This window comes from Arachis hypogaea, chromosome 12 (assembly GCF_003086295.3).
Source record: "Arachis hypogaea cultivar Tifrunner chromosome 12, arahy.Tifrunner.gnm2.J5K5, whole genome shotgun sequence".
Taxonomy (NCBI): domain Eukaryota; kingdom Viridiplantae; phylum Streptophyta; class Magnoliopsida; order Fabales; family Fabaceae; genus Arachis; species Arachis hypogaea.
The window spans coordinates 59,144,700-59,165,385 of record NC_092047.1 but is presented as its reverse complement, the minus strand read 5'-3'; the positions used below and the strand labels follow the sequence as shown (position 1 = coordinate 59,165,385).

At 37.6% G+C, this 20,686-nt stretch overlaps 1 non-coding gene across 1 annotated transcript; it reads left to right on the top strand.

Moving 5' to 3' along the window:
- Positions 1-330: 330 nt before the first annotated feature.
- Positions 331-434, top strand: LOC112731870 (small nucleolar RNA R71). The gene has a single exon (XR_003167623.1). It is a non-coding gene; the product is annotated as a small nucleolar RNA R71 (small nucleolar RNA).
- Positions 435-20,686: the final 20,252 nt, after the last annotated feature.

Below are 20,686 nucleotides of genomic sequence, written 5' to 3'. Positions count from 1 at the left end.
GCCTCTTGAGTAATGTTGGATGCAGCTTGCATTCCATTCAGACTCTGAGAAATCATATTGACCTGTTGAATCAATAGTTTGTTCTGAGCCAATATGGCATTCAGAGTATCAATTTCAAGAACTCCCTTCTTTTGAGGCATCCCATTACTTATAGGATTCCTCTCAGAAGTGTACATAAACTGGTTGTTAGCAACCATGTCAATGAGTTCTTGAGCTTCTGCAGGCATTTTCTTTAGGTGAATGGATCCACCTGCAGAAGTATCCAATGACATCTTAGCTAATTCAGACAGACCATCATAGAATATATTCAGGATGGTCTATTCTGAAAGCATGTCAGAAGGACACTTTTTGGTCAGTTCCTTGTACCTCTCCCAAGCTTCATAGAGGGATTCTCCTTCTTTCTGTCTAAAGGTTTGAACATCCACTCTAAACTTACTAAGCTTTTGAGGAGGGAAGAACTTGGCTAAGAAAGCCGTGACCAGCTTATCCCAAGAGTTCAGGCTTTCCTTAGGTTGAGAGTCCAACCATACTCTAGCTCTGTCTCTTACAGCAAACGGGAAAAGCATGAGCCTGTAGACTTCAGGATCTACCCCATTAGTCTTAACTGTATCACAGATCTGCAAGAATTCAGTTAAGAACTGAAAGGGATCTTCAGATGGAAGTCCATGAAACTTGCAGTTCTGTTGCATCAGAGAAACTAGTTGAGGTTTAAGCTCAAAATTATTTGCTCCAATGGCAGGGATTGAGATGCTTCTTCCATCAAACTTGGAAGTAGGTGTAGTATAATCACCAAGCATCCTCCTTGCATTATTGTTGTTAGGTTCGGCTGCCATCTCCTCTTCTTTTTCAAAAATTTCTGTAAGGTTGTCTCTGGATTGTTGTATTTTAGCTTCTCTTAGTTTCCTCTTCAGAGTCCTTTCAGGTTCTGGATCAGCTTCAACAAGAATGTTCTTGTCCTTGCTCCTGCTCATGTGAAAAAGAAGAGGACTAAAGATACCGGGGATCCTCTTTACCACAGTATAGAGGTTCCCTTGTGTGAGTAGAAGAAAAGAAGAATAAATAAATAGAAGGAGATGAGAGAGAGAGAGAATTTCGAAATTTAATTTTTGAAAAGAAGTTGATGATTTTTGAAAATTAAAGGAGAATTAAAATTAAAATTAAAATTTAAACAATTAATTAACTAAAAAGAATTTTTGAAAAAGAGGGAGGTATTTTCGAAAATTAGAGAGGGATAGTTAGTTAGGTAGTTTTGAAAGAGATAAGAAACAAACAAAAAGTTAATTAGTTAGTTGAAACAAATTTTGAAAATCAATTTTCAAAAGATAAGAAGATAAGAAGTTAGAAAAGATATTTGAAAAAGATATGATATGAAAAGATATGATTAGAAAGATGTGATTTTGAAAAAGATAAGATTTTTAAAATCACAATTAATGACTTGATTAACAAGAAATCACAAGATATGATTCTAGAACTTAAAGTTTGAATCTTTCTTAACAAGTAAGTAACAAACTTGAAATTTTTGAATCAAAACATTAATTGTTGATGATATTTTCGAAAATATGATATAAAATTAAGAAAAAGATTTTTGAAAATTATTTTTAAAATTTTTGAAAATAAATAAGAAAAATGAAAAAGATATGATTTTTGAAAAATATTTTGAAAAAGATAGGATTTTCAAATTGAAAATTTGATTTGACTCATAAGAAACAACTAAAATTTTAAAAAGTTTTTAAAAAGTCAACTCAAATTTTCAAAAATTTATGAGTGAAAAAGGGAAAAATATTTTTTTTTATTTTTGAATTTTCAATGATGAAAGAGAAAAACACAAAATTGACTCAATGCATGAAAATTTTGGATCAAAACATGTGATGCATGCAAGAACACTATGAATGTCAAGATGAACACCAAGAACACTTTGAAGATCAAGATGAACATCAAGACTTATTTTTGAAAATTTTTAAGAAAAGAAAAACATGCAAAAAACTAAACTTAAAGATTTTTAATTTTTAGACACTAAGAATTCAGGAATGCATATGAAAAACAAGAAAAGACATAAAACAAGAAAATATGAAGATCAAACAAGAAGACTGGCCAAGAACAACTTGAAGATCATGAAGAACACTATGAATGCATGAATTTTCGAAAAATGCATAAAATTTTTTTAGAAAAATGCAATTGACACCAAACTTAAAAATTGACTCAAGACTCAAACAAGAAACACAAAAATATTTTTGATTTTATGATTTTAAATTTTTTTTTGGATGTTTCGAAAATTATTTGAAAAAGAAAATAAGGATTTCAAAATTTTTAATATGAATTCCAGGAATCTTGTACTCTTTAGTCTAAAGTTTCAGTCTAGGAATTAGACATGGCTCACTAGCCAGCTAAGCTTTAGTATGCTATTACATGCATTGAAGTGATTAGTTGAAGCCTCAGTCTAAAAGAATTTAGACATGGCTTTACAGCCAGCCAGGATTCAACAAATCATCATGAAACACTAGAATTTATTCTTAAAAATTCTGAAGAAAAATATATTTTTGAAAAGATTTATTTTTTTTTCGAATATTAAATGGGAAAAATGAAAAAGAAGGAAATATTTTTGAAATTTTTTTTTTGAAAACTTTTTGAAAACAAAATAAGAAGAAAATTACCCAATCTGAGCAACACGATGAACCGCCAGTTGTCCAAACTCGAACAATCCCCGGCAACGGTGCCAAAAACTTGGTATGCAAAATTGTTACTCGGGTTGTAAAATTTGTTGTTCGTTCTCTCCCTGGCAATGGCGCCAACAAACTGGTGCACAATACCATGGTCCAAATATAACTTCACAACTTTGCACAACTAACCAGCAAGTGCACCGGGTCGTCCAGGTAATAAAACCTTACGTGAGTAAGGGTCGATCCCACGGAGATTGTTGGTATAAAGCAAACTATGGTCATCTTGTAAATCTCAGTCAGGTGGATATCAAATGGTTATGGAGTTTTCGAATAATAATAATAAATAAACAGAAAATAAAGATAAAGATACTTATGTATATCATTGGTGAGAATTTCAGATAAGCGTATAGAGATGCTTTCATTCCTCTGAACCTCTACTTTCCTGCTGTCTTCATCCAATCAGTCTTACTCCTTTCCATGGCAAGCTTTATCTAGGGCATCACCGTTGTTAATAGCTACATCCCATCCTCTCTGTGAAAATGGTCCAAATGCTCTGTCACGGCACGACTAATCATCTGGAGGTTCTCGATCATACTGGAATAGGATTCACCCTCCTTTTGCGTCTGTCACTACGCCCAGCACTCGCGAGTTTGAAGTTCGTCACAACCATCCCTTCCCAGATCCTATTCGGAATACCACAGACAAGGTTTAGACTTTCCAGATCTCAGGAATGGCCATCCATGGGTTCTAACTTATACCACGAAGATACTAATAACTCGGACTCGGTCCCCTGTATTAGATATCTAAGAGATATTCATTCTAGCTTGTTTGCATGTAGAACAGAAGTGTTTGTCAGGCACGCATTCATAAGTGAGAATGATGATGAGCGTCACATAATCATCACATTCATCATGTTCTTGGGTGCGAATGGATATCTTAGAAGCGGAATAAGTTGAATTGAATAGAAAAACAGTAATACTTTGCATTAAATCATGAGGAACAGCAGAGCTCCACACCTTAATCTATAGAGTGTAGAAACTCTACCGTTTGAAAATACATAAGTGAAAGGTTCAGGCATGGCCGAATGGCCAGCCCCCAACGTGATCAATATGATCCAAAGTTGAACTAAAAATCATAAGATCTCAATACAATAGTAAAAAAGTCCTATTTATACTAAACTAGCTACTAGGGTTTACAGAAGTAAGTAATTGATGCATAAATCCACTTCCGGGGCCAACTTGGTGTGTGCTTAGGCTGAGCTTGAATGTTACACGTGCAGAGGCTTCTTCTGGAGTTGAACGCCAAGTTGTAACGTGTTTTTGGCATTCAACTCTGGTTCGTGACGTGTTTCTGGCGTTTAACTCCAGACTGCAGCGTAGAACTGGCGTTCAACGCCCTTTTACATCGTCTAAACTCGGCCAAAGTATGGACTATTATATATTGCTGGAAAGCCCTGGATGTCTACTTTCCAACGCAATTGTAAGCGCGCATTTTGAGTTTTATAGCTCCAGAAAATCCACTTTGAGTGCAGGGAGGTCAGAATCCAACAGCATCAGCAGTCCATCTTCAACCTCTGAATCTGATTTTTGCTCAAGTCCCTCAATTTCAGCCAGAAAATACCTGAAATCACAGAAAAACACACAAACTCATAGTAAAGTCCAGAAATGTGAATTTAACATAAAAACTAATAAAAACATCCCTAAAAGTAACTAGATTCTACTAAAAACATACTAAAAACAATGCCAAAAAGCGTATAAATTATCCGCTCATCAGGCAACCACACCAAGAAGAAGAGGTTGTAGATCAACTACAATACCTGGCACTTCCACCACCACCATACCCACAATTCCCTGAAGGATTCAACTGGGAACAATTACAAGGAGACATACACCAAATGAGAGGAGATATACACCACCTGAGAGAGGATGTCAACCAACTCAAGGAACAACAACAACAATGGGACCAAGTGAATGAGAACATACAACAACTCCAAGGAAGTATGAAACACATGAAGGAGCATCAAGACCAATTCAATTGGGGAGAGATGCAAGGTGGCCTCGGGATAATTATGGAACAACAACAACTCCAACTAGGGAGCCTTGCTGAGTTTAGGCATCTTTATGAAGCCAGAACCATAGCAAGAAGGGAATATGACTGCTACGCACAAACAAAATTGAGCTACTTGTGTAATGCAGTAGCCAACATGAATCCCAATTACCTAACCTACATGCAAAAGATGGAGGAAATCAGTGCAAGGCAGGAAGAAATTGCATACCAGCACAAAGAAAATGTAAAATCCTACATGAGAAGGCTGGGATTTTGGAAGCCCAATGACACAAAGGCACAAGAGTGATCTTCCAAAAAGGATGATGATGATGACTCCTCCTCCAAGAAGAAAGAAAAGGGAAAAGGGCCAATGAACTGAAGCTACTCAAGGTTGTTGAGTCCCAGGGTTGACACTTTTAAAATTCTGAATTTCTGCTTAATTTCCTTATGTTTAATTTCTGTTTAATAATAGTTGCAATGATTAGGATAGTTTATGTTTAATGTTTAATTTCCTCATGTCCTGAAGTCTTTTATAAGTCCTTTATGCTTACAAGAAAGAAAATGCAATATTGTTTAAAGTCTCATGATCATCAATAAAAGAATAGTTTGTTTCTATAAGAGTCTATGGTGAATTGTGCAAAAACAAGAGTAAAAGAGACTAAGACCAAGTGAGACTATTCAAAATAAAAGAGACTAAGACCAAGTGAGACCATTCAAAATTAAGAGATAAGGAACTAAGTATAGGACCCTGGATGAACTTGAAAGAAAATAAGTCATGATGAGCAACTAGACTTGGAGGGTATGACAAGTAAAGGCTAGGGATGTCCCTTGAATATCCATAGAACCAAGTAGTAAGCAAAAAAGACCCAAGGCTCTGAGCATCAACTACTAGGATGGAAGGAAACACTAAAAAGCTCAAAAGAGTTAGAAATCCTAGTAGATGCTTGTGGTGAAGATGTGTCAAGAAAAGAGACTTGGGCAAGTAAATTCTTAGGGGTGTTTCAACACCTAGTACCCGAAAGCCAACTGGTTTGGGAGTGCTAATTGAAAGCCTAATTAAAGGGTCGTTGATGACTGCGCATCATGTACCCTTTTTCTTATATAAAAGGATCATAAAAAGAGCATAATCTCATTGAATCAATACAATTTCATGAACTAAATGATATATATTATGGTACATTACTTTGAAATGAGTTTGTGCTGAATTTCAGGTGAAAAGAGCAACAAAAGGGGAAGAAAAACAACAAATAAGGATGGGCGTGTGAAGCTGGGCGTGCCACTTGAAGCTCTGGGCGTGGCACGCCAAGCTTTTGAACTAACTTTCAAAAATGGGCGTGCCACTTGGAGCTCTGGGCGTGGCACGCCAAGATTGTGAAGCTAACTATCAACATGGGCGTGCCACTTGGTGTCGAAGGCGTGGCACGCCAACCTTAATTGTGACTTGGGCGTGCCACTTGGGTTCTAGGTGTGGCACGCCAAGTTTGAAAGAATGAAGACTAACATGGGCGTGCCACTTGGTGCTATGGGCGTGGCACGCTAAGTTTGTGAAGCCAAGATCTTAAAGAGGGTGTGTCACTTGGGGTTTTGGGCGTGGCACGCCAGGCTTAAGTTCCAGAGGAGTGATTTTGAGCCCCACTATTGGCGTGGCACGCTAAGATGTGGGCGTGGCACGCCGGGGCATATGCCAGCCTGACCTCCTCTCATTCAAATGAAGATATCTTGAGCTACACAACTCCAAATGAGGTGATTCTAGTGCCATTAGAAAGTAGACATCCAGGGCTTTCCAACCATATATAACACTATATAATGGACACTGGAATTGAGAAGGATATTGACCCCAAAAACACAAGGAGAAAAATATATCACTGCAGAGTTACCAGCCTGACCTCTTCATCTTCAGAGGAACATAACTTGAGTTGTAGAGGTCCAAATGATGTGATTTTGGTGGCATTGGAAAGCTGACATGAAGAGCTTTTCAACGATATGTAACACTCTAGGGTGGATGATGAAATAATTCTTGTATCACTACAAAAATTCTACTTCGACAAGTATACCGAATTGTCGTCAAATAATAACTCACAAGAGTGAGGTCGAATCCCACAGAGATTAACGGATTAAGCAATCAATGGTTGATTGATTAGCCTAGTTAGACGGTTTATTTTGAAGTGATAAGCAATAGAAAAAGTAAATTACATAAAAGTAAATAAAAGTAGTAAAGTGCAGAAAAGTAAATTGACATAAATGTAAAGTAAATGACAGAAAGTAAAAGTGAAAAGGAAAAGAAAGAATTGGGATAGAAAGGTATTGCAATCTCCGGATCAATTGCTTTCATCTCTTCCTCAATCAATGCATTCATTGATCTTTTTGGCAATCTTAATTGATTGGATCCTAATTCCTTGGCTCACGAATCTCTCTAAGCATGAACAATTGCCAAATTCCTTGATTTAAGTGCTCATGGGAAGGGATGAAGTTTGGTCACTGATTATACCACAAAAATTCATAGGTCAAAGTGTTGGTAGGATTACATGTCACTATATCCATCCAAACCCCAATCTAATCCAATGTGAGAAAGCATTTCTAGCATGATCTCCTCATTCCTCTTCCAAGGTTCCGAGGAGATCTAATTATGAACAACTTCTCCGTTGAGACAATTGCTCAATTGAATTAAGATCAAAAGCTTTCTAGTAAAATCAAGAGAAAAGACAGAAGAAGATTGAGTGCTAAAAGCAAATTAATCCATTGAATTTTAACAAAGCTCTCTAACTAATGAAAAGAGTTAGTTGTTCATTGCTCTATTCAACAGAGAAGAAATAAAATGCAGAAAATAGAAGAAGATAAAGAAATAGAACTGGAATTAAAACTTCAAATTCATAATGGAAATTATAAAGTAAAAATTAAACTTAACAGAAAAGAAAAGAAAAAAAAAGAAAAGAAAAGAAAGAGCAAAAAGAAAAGTGTATAAGAGGTGTGTGCTAGGGGAAGTGGATGCATGACCCTGGACTCCCCTTCAATCCAGAGTGATTTCTCCAATCCAGCTACTGCCTATATATAGGCTTAAAAAGATGAAAATTAAAATTACAAAAATGAATTAAAATTCCTAATCTAGATCTTTCTTGTGCCTTGGGTGAGCGATAATTGATGGGCTCAGCTTGCTTGCATGATCCAGGGGTGTATTGGGGCCTTAAGTGATGTTGCAGCATCAAAATTCTGCTCCCAGACTCTGTCATTCACATTTGCGTCAACGTTAGCATGAAAATGTCTGCTCAAATAATTTTCAATCCACGCATATGCGTCCCCCACGTGTACGCGTGCATGCTGCTTTTTGCCAATTGACGCGTACGCGTTACCCACGCGTACGCGTCACATCAAATTTTTGCCCAGGGTTGTCATCGCGGACGTTGGACCCAGTGTTTGCTTCCCAACATTACCTCCAACGTTGGCCTTCTCACGCGTGTGCGCAGGTGACGCGCACGCGTGGCTTGTCATTTTTCACTACTCACACGTACGCGTGGGTTACGCGTACGCGTGGTTTGCCATTTCTTCATCAAGCACGCGTACGTGTAATGGACGCGTACGCGTGGTTGCAGATTTTTCCAGGATTCTTTCGCGCGCACATTGGGGTTGACGTTGGATCACCAACATTTTCTCAAACGTTGCATCTTCAATTTTTCCTTATAGCGTTGGTTCATTGCCAAAGTTTATTCAAACTTTGCCATCAACGTTGGATTCCAACTCTACTTTTCTCTGCTTCCTGCTTCTATTTATCCTATCATCAAACAAACAAGTGTATCAAAGTAACATACAAGATAATCTTTACTATACTAAGTGTGTTAATAATGCTTAGAATCATGCCTTCACTTAGTGTGATCTATTTAATCATATTTACCCTGTATATTAATAGAAATTCACCTGTCCTTGAGATTTTCTTAATGCAGAGATTTTTCATGCTTTTGCTCCTTTATTCATAAAATTTGTATGAAAACTAAACCAAAATTAAGTGAAAAAGCATAGAAAAACAGGCCATGATGCCCTGGCATCAGTGGACGTTAAAACTGGAGGTGGAAAAGGCCATTATTTCAGCGTTACAAAACCTGGGCGTGCCACTTGATATCGAAGGCGTGGCACGCCAGCTCTATTTTCATAATGGGCATGGCACGCCAGGTTCTGGGCGTGGCACGCCAGTTCAAATGCCCAGAGAGGAAGATTTTGTGCATTATTAAAGGCGTGTCACGCCAAAGAGTGGGCGTGGCACGCCAGACTACTTGACAGACTGACCTATCCACTGTCAAATGGGCATAACTTGAGCTACAGAGGTCTAAATGAGTTGATTTCAAAGGCGTTGGAAAGCTAACATCCAGGGATTTCCAAAAATATATAATACTTCATAGTGGACATTCTATTTGAGGCCCAAACAACTCCATATTTTCAGCATTCAAAGTGGGTCATAATCCAAAGTGAAAAATGAAGTGGGAGTGGCACTTGAAACCACACGGCAACTTCTTCCTGCAGCCCCCAACCATCAACCAAGGCCACTCTAACTCTCATTCAAGCCACAATTATCAACCAATCAAGGCCACAAGAAGCATCTAGAATAGTTTATTTTCATTTCATTGTAATTTTCTTTTAATTTCATTTAAGTTTGTAATTTAGGAGAGCCTATATAAAGGCCTTAGTTTCATAAAATTAGGTATGTTGGATTGGGGGGAAGTCTTAGGACCCTCTTTGTTCACCATCAATTTCTTCTCTTTTCTTTCTTACCTTGAAAATATTTTAGTGATGAATTACTAACTCTTTCCATTGGGAAAGAGAGCTCTATTATTTTTCAATGGATTAATTGTTTTTATTCTTCTTCTTCTATTCATCTCTCTTTGATTTACTAGAAAAAATTTCGTTCTTCATTCTACCATTCAATTATCTTGGAAAAGAGATTGAATGTAATTGGGTTTTATGGGAACCTTGGAAGAGGAAACATAAAACCATGCTTGAAATTCTTTCTCACACTTGAATATATTTGGGTTTTGGTGTTTGGATATGGTGACATATAATCCTCCCTCTACTTGGACCTATGATGATGTGTGGTATAATCAGGGACCATTCTTCATCTCTTCTCATGAGCAATTAGACCAAGGAATTGGCTATTGATCAAGATTTGAGAGATCGAGTCACTAAGGAATTGGGGCTCTATCAATCATGATTGCCAAAAGGTCAATGAGTTGCATGATTGAAGATGAGATGAAATCAATTCATCCAGAGAATGCAATATCTCTTGATCCCAATGTTTATTTTATCTTTCTTTCTTTTATTTACTTTATAGTTATTTACTTTTCTACACTTTACATTTCCAGCACTTTACTTTCCTTGCCATTTACTTTTCTTGCACTTTATTGCTTTCCTTTACTTTCATGTCATTTACTTTTCTTGTTGCTTATCACTCAAAATTGAATCATCTAACTAGAATAATTAATCAACTATTGTTTGCTTTAATCCGTTAATCTCTGTGGATACAATCCCACTCCACTGTGGGTTATTACTTGACGATACTTTGGTGCGCTTGCCAAAGAACGGATTCATTTTATATGGGGAGTGAATTCTAACTCATCAAGTTTTATGGCACCGTTGCCGGGGGTTAATTGTGATTAACAAACTACCGGTTGGTTGATTACCTAGATTAGACACTTTTTTTTCTTTTTTATTTTTGTCATTTAATTTCTTTTCATTTTCTCTTGCTAGTAAGGTGTTTGTGTTATTGGCTCACTAAGAATCCTCATCTGTGACAATGGGGATTCCAATTTATTTTGGTAATTATTGTTTGAGACAGAGCATTTTGCAAGTAAGAATGGAGTTTACCTCACATTTTGATCAATAATGTCATATGGGATATTGCCCACACCACAAAATGATTCTAGTCATTATCCTAATGGTGGCTGGGAATATCACTAATGAATGATAGAGTATGAGCAATCAAATAAAATAGAATACCTCTCAGAGCCACAAAATTATTCATATTGTTATGATAACTACCGAAATTTTGGCTGGGATTTTAATGCTGCATACCCCATTCTTCAAGGAATATCATCCCATAATTGTCCAATGTATGCACCTCTACAAAATCTTCTAGAATTTGCAATAGAAGAACTCTCCAAGAGATATCTCTTCATTGCCCAACTCAGTGAGTTTTTAAGGCAAAATGTAAGAGAGGTGATTGAAAATATGGAAATCTCAAGGAGAAATCAAAAAGAGCAAATGAGACAATTGGCACAACATTTTGTTGATGAACCAACCAATGTCTTCCCTTGGCCAGGGGAAGAATATCATGTCATCAGTCTAAGGAGTGGAGAAGTGCTTAATGAGGGTGAAAATGAGGAATTGGTAAAGCAAGAAGAATATATCATTGTACCAAGAGAGCCACCATTCCAAGAAGTTATGGATAAAGAGGATACTCCAACCATTTCACAAAACCCAAGTGTTGAAAACAAAAGAGTGAAGGCAATCAATCAAAGCACTGAAATAAGGATTGTGACTAAGAAACAAATGACTATATCCATGAAAAAGAGAGGGTCAAAGAACAATCCAATCCCTACTCCAACAAGCAAGTTTACTCAAGCTAACAACAAAAGAAAGCTTGCTAGGAGGCACTTAAAATAGGAGACATCAACTGGCTCATGTTTCCACTTGAGGTCATTCCTCTTAACAAACTGGAAGAAGAGGAAGAAAGTTGAGAACAACATGTCAAGCTAATGACATTAAAAGAGCACTTGTTGAGAGGCAACCCAACCGTAGGTAACATTTTCTTTCTTTACTTAGTTTACTTTCACTAATTTGACATATGATTGCATTCTAAGTTTGGTGTTGCCATGCAATAATTTGAATTTTAATCTTCACTGGGTACTTACAACATTCTAAAATGAGAGTGTCATACTAAGTTTGGTGTTGCCACTTACCTTTCATGCAAAGTACCATGCACACACCACTTATTAATGTAGTCACATTGTCTCTGTTTTATTTCTTGTGCCTTTATTGTATCCTTAATTTTTCTTGCTTAAGCACATGCATTACTCACTTTTCATTGTTTAAGACATTCATGACCCATCATGAATCCCATCACTACTATTTTATTTGTTGCTTGAGGACAAGCAATCATTCTAAGTTTGGTGTGGGAAGGGAAAGAATAGGAGGAAAAGGACAACAACAATGAAGATGAACTACAAGGTGGTAAAGTTTTTTTTCCTCTTATTTGTTTCCAGTACATTTAAATTGCATGATTGTCTTCTATTTTCTTGTATGCATGTGTGATTGCTCCTTGTAAATAAGCATAGCTTGATAGTTGAATTGTAACATGTGCTATGATATTATGACTATCATCTTGAGTTTTGTGAGTTCAAAAGCAATTTAGTTTCATGATCATAAACAAACAAGGTAATTAAAGAAGAAGTTAGCATGAGCTTATAAGTATTGAAAAGCTAGCATGACTATTGTTGCTTAATTGCATTTGAATTTGTTTAATTTAAGTTTTCATCTAGGACATTTTATGAAAATTTTGAAATCATCAAAACTTTGAAGAAGCAAATGCAAATAAGGTAAGAAAAGAAAAGTGAAAGAATGAGAAAGCTGAAGGCTTTGAGTACCAATGACAATTCCTTTTTTAAGTACTTGTGGTGTTTATGTATCAAGCAAAAAGCTTGAAAACAAAACACTTAGAGTCAAGGCTAGGCTCAAATGCAAAATCACTCTCTCAAAGCTCAAGGCTCTGAGCATCAATGGTTAGAGAGTAAAGAAAAGAAACAAATGAGCTTAAGGAGTCCTCTAATTAAATGCTTGTGGTGCTTATGTATTAAGTGGTAATACTTGAAAACAAAGTATTTAGAGTAGTAGCTTTCAACACATGGTGCAAAGCACCCAAGAAGCTAAGCTTAAAAAAGAATGAAAAGCTTGTTTCAAGGAAGGAACATAAAGAAAAAGATTTCATAAAAAGAGCTAGATAGAAGCATCAATCATTTGAATCTCTTTTGTGATGGTAGCATGCATAAGAAACTAGCCAACCATGAACATAAAAATTGCTACTCTTCTCACCTTTATTTGTCAAACTTTATTTGCATAATCTCATTTAATCAATGAAATTTCATGAACCAAATAATATATATTATGTTACATTGCTTTGAAATGAGTTTGTGCTGAATTTCAAGTGAAAAGAGCAACAAAAGGGGAAGGAAAAAAACAAATAAGAATGGGCGTGTGAAGCTGGGCGTGCCACTTGAAGCTCTGGGCGTGGCACGCCAAGCTTTTGAACTAACTCTCAACAATAGGCGTGCCACTTGGAGCTCTGGGCGTGGCACGCCAAGATTGTGAAGCCAACCATCAACATGGGCGTGCCACTTGATGTCGAAGGCGTGGCATGCCAACCTTAATTGTGACTTGGGCGTGCCACTTGGGTTCTAGGCATGGCACGCCAAGCTTGAAAGAATGAAGACCAACATGGGCGTGCCACTTTGTGCTATTGGCGTGGCAAGCCAAGTTTGTGAAGCCAACATCTCAAAGAGGGCGTGCCACTTGGTGTTTTGGGTGTGGCACGCTAGGCTTAAGTTCCAGAGGAGTGATTTTGAGCCCCACTATTGGCGTGGGACGCCAAGAAGTGGGCGTGGCACGCCGGGGCATATGCCAGCAATGAAGATATCTTGAGCTACACAACTCCAAATGAGGTGATTCTAGTGCCATTAGAAATTAGACATCAAGGGCTTTCCAACCATATATAACACTATATAATGGACACTGGAATTGAGAAAGATATTGACCCTGAAAACACAAGGAGAAAAACACATCACTGCAGAGTTACCAGCCTGACCTCTTCATTTTTAGAGGAATATAACTTGAGTTGTAGAGATCCAAATGATGTGATTTTGGTGGCGTTGGAAAGCTGACATCAAGATCTTTCTAACGATATATAACACTCTAGGGTGGAAGTTAAAACTGGAGGTAAAAAAGGCCATTATTTCAGCATTACATAACCTGGGCGTGCCACTTCATATCGAAGGCGTGGCACGCTAGCTCTATTTTCATAATGGGCATGGCACGCCAGGTTCTGGGCATTGCATGCCAGTTATAATGGCCAGAGAGGAAGATTTTGTGCATTATTAAAGGTGTGACACGCCAAAGAGTGGGCGTGACACGCCAGTTTCATAACATATGGGTGTGGCACGCCAAGAAGTGCGCGTGGCACGCTGGGCTACTTGACAGACTGACCTATCCACCTTCAAATGGGCATAACTTGAGCTACAGAGGTCCAAATGAGTTGGATTTAAAGGCTTTGGAAAGCTAACATACAGGGATTTTCAAAAATATATAATACTTTATAGTGGACATTCAATTTGAGGCCCAAACAACTCCATTTATTCAGCATTCAAAATGGGTCATAATCCAAAATGAAAAATCAAGTGGGAGTGGCACTTGAAACCACATGCCAACTTCTTCCTGTAGCCCCCAACCATCAACCAAGCCCACTCAAACTCTTATTCAAGCCACAATTATCAACCAATCAAGGCCACAAGAAGCATCTAGAATAGTTTATTTTCATTTCATTGTAATTTGCTTTTAATTTTATTTAAGTTTGTAATTTAGGAGAGCCTATATAAAGGCCTTAGTTTCATAGAATTAGGTATCTTGGATTGGGAGGAAGTCTTAGGACCCTCTCTGTTCACCATCAATTTTTTCTCATTTCTTTCTTACCTTGTAAATATTTTAGTTATGATTTACTAACTCTTTCCATTGGGAAAGAGAGCTCTATTATTTTTCAATAGATTGATTGTTTTTATTCTTCTTCTTCTATTCATCTCCCTTTGATTTACTAGAAAGAATTTCATTCTTCATTCTAGCATTCAATTATCTTGGAAAAGAGATTGAATGTAATTGGGTTTTATGGAAACCTTAGAAGAGAAAACATAAAACCATGCTTGAAATTCTTTCTCACACTTGAATAGATTTGGGTTTTGGTGTTTGGATATGGTGACATATAATCCTCCCTCTACTTGGACCTATGATGATGTGTGGTATAATCAGGGACCATTCTTCATCTCTTCTCATGAGCAATTAGACCAAGGAATTGGCTATTGATCAAGATTTGAGAGATTGTGTCACCAAGGAATTGGGGCTCAATCAATCATGATTGCCAAGAGGTCAATGAGTTGCATAATTGAAGATGAGATGAAATCAATTAATCCGGAGAATGCAATATCTCTTGATCCCAATGTTTATTTTATCTTTCTTTCTTTTATTTACTTTATAGTTATTTACTTTTCTGCACTTTACATTTCCAGCATTTTACTTTCTTGTACTTTACTTTCCTTGCCATTTACTTTTCTTGCACTTTATTGCTTTTCTTTACTTTCATGTCATTTACTTTTCTTGTTGCTTATCACTCAAAATTGAATCTTCTAACTAGAATAATTAATCAACTATTGTTTGCTTTAATCTGTTAATCTCTGTGGATACGATTCCACTCCACTGTGGGTTATTACTTGATGATACTTTGGTGCACTTGCCAAAGAACGGATTCATTTTATATGGGGAGTGAATTCTAACTCATCAGTCGTCTTGAAACAAAACATTTAGAGTCGTGGTCAATGAAAAAGGAGAATTGAAAATGAAAGAATAATCAAAGAAAAAGAAACAATCCTTGCTACTTTAAGGTGACAATCAATAGAAAGGGAGCCTAAGGCAAAAACTTGAAAGAAGCCTCAGGAGTCTAGGAGTTCATTATGACATCAAATCAGTAAGATTCATGCATGAGTTAACACTTAGTCCTATCTTTGGCAGTGAATGCTTTTCTATAAGGTCAAGTTTCAATCCAATTAAAGATTACTCACATTGATTTGCCTGGGACAAGCAAAGCTTAAGTTGGGTGTTGTGATGACTTGCATCATTTACCTTTTTTTCTTATCTAAAAAGGACCATAAAAGAGCATAATCTCATTTAATCATTGAAATTCATGAACTAATTGATAAATATTATGGTACATTGCTTTGAAATGGGATTGTGCTGAATTTCAGGTGAAAAGAGCAACAAAAAGAGAAGAAAACAACAAAATAAAGCTGGGCGTGTGAAACTGGGGTGCCACTTGGAACAAATGCCATGAAAGTATATGGGCATGGCACGTCAGGAGCTGGGCGTGGCACGCTAGTGTCGTTTTCCAGAGAGCAATGTTGAAGGCCACAAAAGGGGTGTGGCACGCCAAGTCCATCACACACTATTGGCGTGCCACTTGAACCATTGGGCGTGGCACGCCAGTTCGTCAATCCAGAAGGGACAAACATATGGGCGTGCCACTTGGTATCGAAGGCGTGGCACGCCAGCTCCAACCCATCACTTGGGCGTGCCACTTGAAGACCCAGGCGTGGCACGCTAAGCTTAAAAAGCCACCTTAAGGTGGCCGTGCCACTTGAGCATGAATGCGTGGAATGCCAGTTCAAGTTTCCAGAGAAGAGGTTGAAGACCCAAACACTTGGGCATGCCACTTGATGTCGAAGGCGTGGCACGCCAACCCTGATCCAACACTTGGGCGTGCCACTTGACGACCCAGGTGTGGCACGCCAAGCTTGAAGGGACACAGCAATATGGGCGTGCCACTTGAACACCAGGGTGTGGCACGCCAGTACAACTTTCCAGAGGAGAAGGTAGAGGGCCAAACATATGGGCAAGCCACTTGGTGTCGAAGGCGTGGCACGCCAGCTACCATTTCCCACTTGGGCGTGCCACTTGAGCCTCAGGCGTGGCACGCCAGTATCATTAATCAACAAGAAGAAGACTTGGGTGTGCCACTTAAGCTTCAAGGCGTGGCACACCGAGACTAGGAGGCCATGGGTGTGCCACTTGAGTTCTGTGCATGGCACGCCATCAAAGAAACCAAGCACATACAAGAAGTGTGGAACGCCAGACCCTGGGTGTGCCACGCTAGTTCAACTTTTTAGAGAGGAGAAGAAGAAGGAAAAGGCCTAGGCGTGCCAGTTGGGCTCGAAGGCGTGGCACGCCAGGCTAACCAAGGTTTAAAAAAGACCCTGGGCGTGCCACTTGGGCTCGAAGGCGTGGCACGCCAGGCTAACCAAGGATTAAAAAGACCCTGGGCGTGCCACTTGGGCTCGAAGGCGTGGCACGCCAGGGAGATAGATGAATGGGGCGTGCCACTTGAGGGACTGGGCGTAGCGCGCCAAGCCTGGAAGGTCACGTTTATTGAGTTTTCTTTTCCCTCCAATTGTAATTTTCTTTTCCTTTTTTTATGTTCTTAATTCTAGTGATATGAGTAGTATAAATAACCCCTGAAAGTACTGAGAAGGGGTTATTGAGTAGTAGTTTTGCTGAAGTATAGTTAGATTTACTTTTCACATCATCTTCTTCCATTTCTTGTACTTTTTCTCTTAAGCTATGAGTAGCTAAATTCTCTCTCATTGAGAGAGGGAGCTCTGTTGTACTTGATGGATTAATGATAGTGAATTTCTTCTTTTCTTCATCTTCTCTTTGATTTGCTAGAAGGAATTTCATTTAAATGTTAGTGTTCAATCATCTTGGGAAAAGGGGTTGAATGCAAAATGGGTTTCATGGGAACCTTGGAAAAGGAAACCTGAAACCATGCTAGAAATTCTTTCTCACACTTGAGTAGAATCTGGGTTTTGGTGATTAGATATGGTGACATATAATCTACCCTCTACTTGGATCTATGAAGGTATGTGGTATAATCAGAGACCAAGCATATCTCTCTTCATGAGCAATTAGACCAAAGAATTGGCTATTGATCAAGATTTGAGAGATTGAATCACCAAAGGATTGGGGTTCAATCAATCATGATTGCCCAGAGGTCAATGAGTTGCATGATTGAAGATGAGATGAGCTAGATTTAATCCCAAGAGAACAACATCTCCTGATCTCGATGAATTTCCCCTATTCTCATCTTTCATACCCTTTATAGCTTTCTTTACATTCTGTTATTCCCTATTCCTGTTTACAATTAAGTCATTTATGTTTCTGCATTTTACATCTTGCCATTCCTTTTTCTGCACTTTAGTGTTTCTCTTTACTTTTGAGTCATTTATATTTTTGCTCATTTACAATTCGGCAATCACAATCTATATTGTTCAGCTTGACTAATTCACCCATTGATTAAAATTGCTCAAATCTACCAATCTCTGTGTATACGATCCCACTCCTAGTAGGTTATTACTTGACGATATTTTTGGTGCGCTTGCCAAAAGAACGGATTCATTATTTTTATATGGGGAGTGAATTCCGGTCATCAATCATTCTCCTTTGATTACGATTAGTTTGAGGACATGCTATTGTTTAAGTGTAGGGGAATTGATGAATCCATATTTGATGATGAATTTTGGTTTGATTTGAGTGGATTTTATCACATAAACTCACACTTATTCACCCAAATAGCATACTTTTGTGTTCTCTCCCTTAATTGTGCCTAATTGTGAAAAGTTGCTTTTTTGTGCTTATTTTAATCACTTTTATCCCATTCGATGCCTTGATGGTTTTGATGAGTGATTTCAGGTGTAGGTTGGAATGGCTTGATAAGAGTGGAAGAAAAGCATGGAATTGGGAGAAAATATGAAGAAAACAAAGGAGAAGCACACATTGGAGTGTGCGTGCGCACAAGCCACTGTGCGTACGCACAAGAACCACACAGCCATGTGTGCGTGCGCACGAGAAGAAAATCAGCATGTGTGCGTACGCACATACCTGTGCGTACGCACATATCCCAGCACGTGACTCACTTAATGCAAATCACTGGGGGTGATTTTTGGGCCTCCAGAGCCCAGTTTTGGGACTCTCTGAAGCTGATTCTTCCTATATCAAAAAGGGCCTCACTCCATGTGAGGGGGGGGAGAAATTAGGGTTAGTTTAGCATTATGTAGGTTATTTTCTAGAGAGAGAATCTCTCCTTTCTCTTTAGAATTAGGGTTCCTTAGTTTAATTTCTTGTAATTTCTACTTTTAATTCTTGTTTTCATTTACCTTTCCTTGTCATTTATTGTTATTACATATTTGTTCTTCCCTTTTATTTGTTATTTCATTTCTTTTGTCTTTTTATGTTTATGACACTTTGTTATTTTAATTTACATTTAATGTAATTTATGTTTTCATGTCATTTATTGTTTAATTGAGTTGCTATCTTTACTTTTTTTGCTTGGTAGTTGTAGCATTTATTATTCCTTGTCATTTTATCATGCTTTTCTTTTCATGCCCACCAAGTATTTGACAAAATATTTGGTTGGGTTTCTACTTAGTTTTTCTTCACTCTTCGCTTGGAATTGATGACTTTGGTGACCCTTTGAGTCATTGATGTCCATTCTTGTTTATACATTAGAGTAGTTAGTTGATTTGGTTTCCCTTGACTCTAAGTGACCCATTACTAGTGTTGACCAGGACTTAGGGATTGGAATCAACTATGTCTATTTGACTTATCCTCGATGTAGGGTTGACTAAGTAGGATTAACTCTTCATAATGATCATGTGTTTGTGGTCAATGGCTAGGATAGGTAACCTTAGCTCTCAATTACTTGCGAAGAGATTTTATTGCACTTGAATTTGCCTTTACTTGCCTTTAATTGCTTTGATGTTAATTGCTTTCATTTAAATTCTTGCTTATTAAGTTACTTTCTTGCTATTTACATTTCTTGCCTCCCTTGCAATTAATCATAGGCGATAATTCTAGCACTTCATTTGCAACTCCTAGGGAAGATAACCCGGGACTTCAAACTCCCGGTTATTGTGTTTTGATTGTGACATCCTTTGAATTAACATTTGATTATGAGAATTCATTGTTGGTTTGGACTATGCTACTAACGAATTGATTCTTGTTTTGATTGATTCTAAACCGGCAATAAAAATTCTATTATCAACGCGTGCACGTCGCTGGCAAATTTCCTCCTCACGCGTATGCGTGGCTTTGCAAATGCCCTTCTCATACGTACACATGGATGACGCGTGCGCGTGGCCCTGAATTCTCCAAATGCTCATTTCTTCATGAATTCTCCACTTGCATGCTTTTCTCTTCACTTCTTCCATCCAATCCTTGTCTTATAAGCCTGAAATCGCTCAACAAACATATCAAGGCATCGAATATAATTAAAGTGAATTAAAATTGGCAAATTAAAGGCCCAAAAAGTATGTTTTCACTCTTAAGTACAAATTTAGGGAGAATTACAAAAGCATGCTATTTCATTGAATAAATGTGAGATAAGTTGATAAAATCTCCTAAACTAAGCACAAGATAAACCACAAAATTGGGGTTTATCAAACCTCCCCATACTTAAAATAAGCATGTCCTCATGCTAAACTCAAGAAAGAAACAAAGGGTATCAACATTTATTCAATGCAAACTATCTATATGCAACCTATGTACATGCAATCTATCTAAATGAATGCAACTACTTGGTCAAAACAAATCAATTCCCAAGAATACATATATGAACACAAGGGGTAAAGAAATAGCAATCAAATCAAACCCACAATTGATTTGGATTATTAAAAAGAATTTATAAACTTGCAAGAAAAGAAATGATCAAAGATGGAGATATGGAATTAAGCAATTGAACCCTCACCAGATGTATATCCGCTCTAGTAACTCAAGTGTATAGGGTTGATTCACTCAATTCTCCCCTAATCATACTTTCCAAGATTTATTTTTCATCTAACAATCAACAATTATTCAATGCATGCATACAAATATCATGAGGACTTTTCCATAGGTTGTAATAGGGCTAGGGTCAAGGTAAGGATGCATATGGTCAAGTGAGCTTGAAATTTGAATCTTTGATTAACCTAAACTCTCACCTAACTTATATAACAACCTATACAATTCTAATACAAATCTAAATACCCATTTTTTCACTTTTTCACACACTCCTAAATTCTCTTTTTTATCACAACCCATATGCATTGATTATTATTATTTCACTTTGGGGCATTTTGTCCCCTTTTTATTGCTTTTCTATT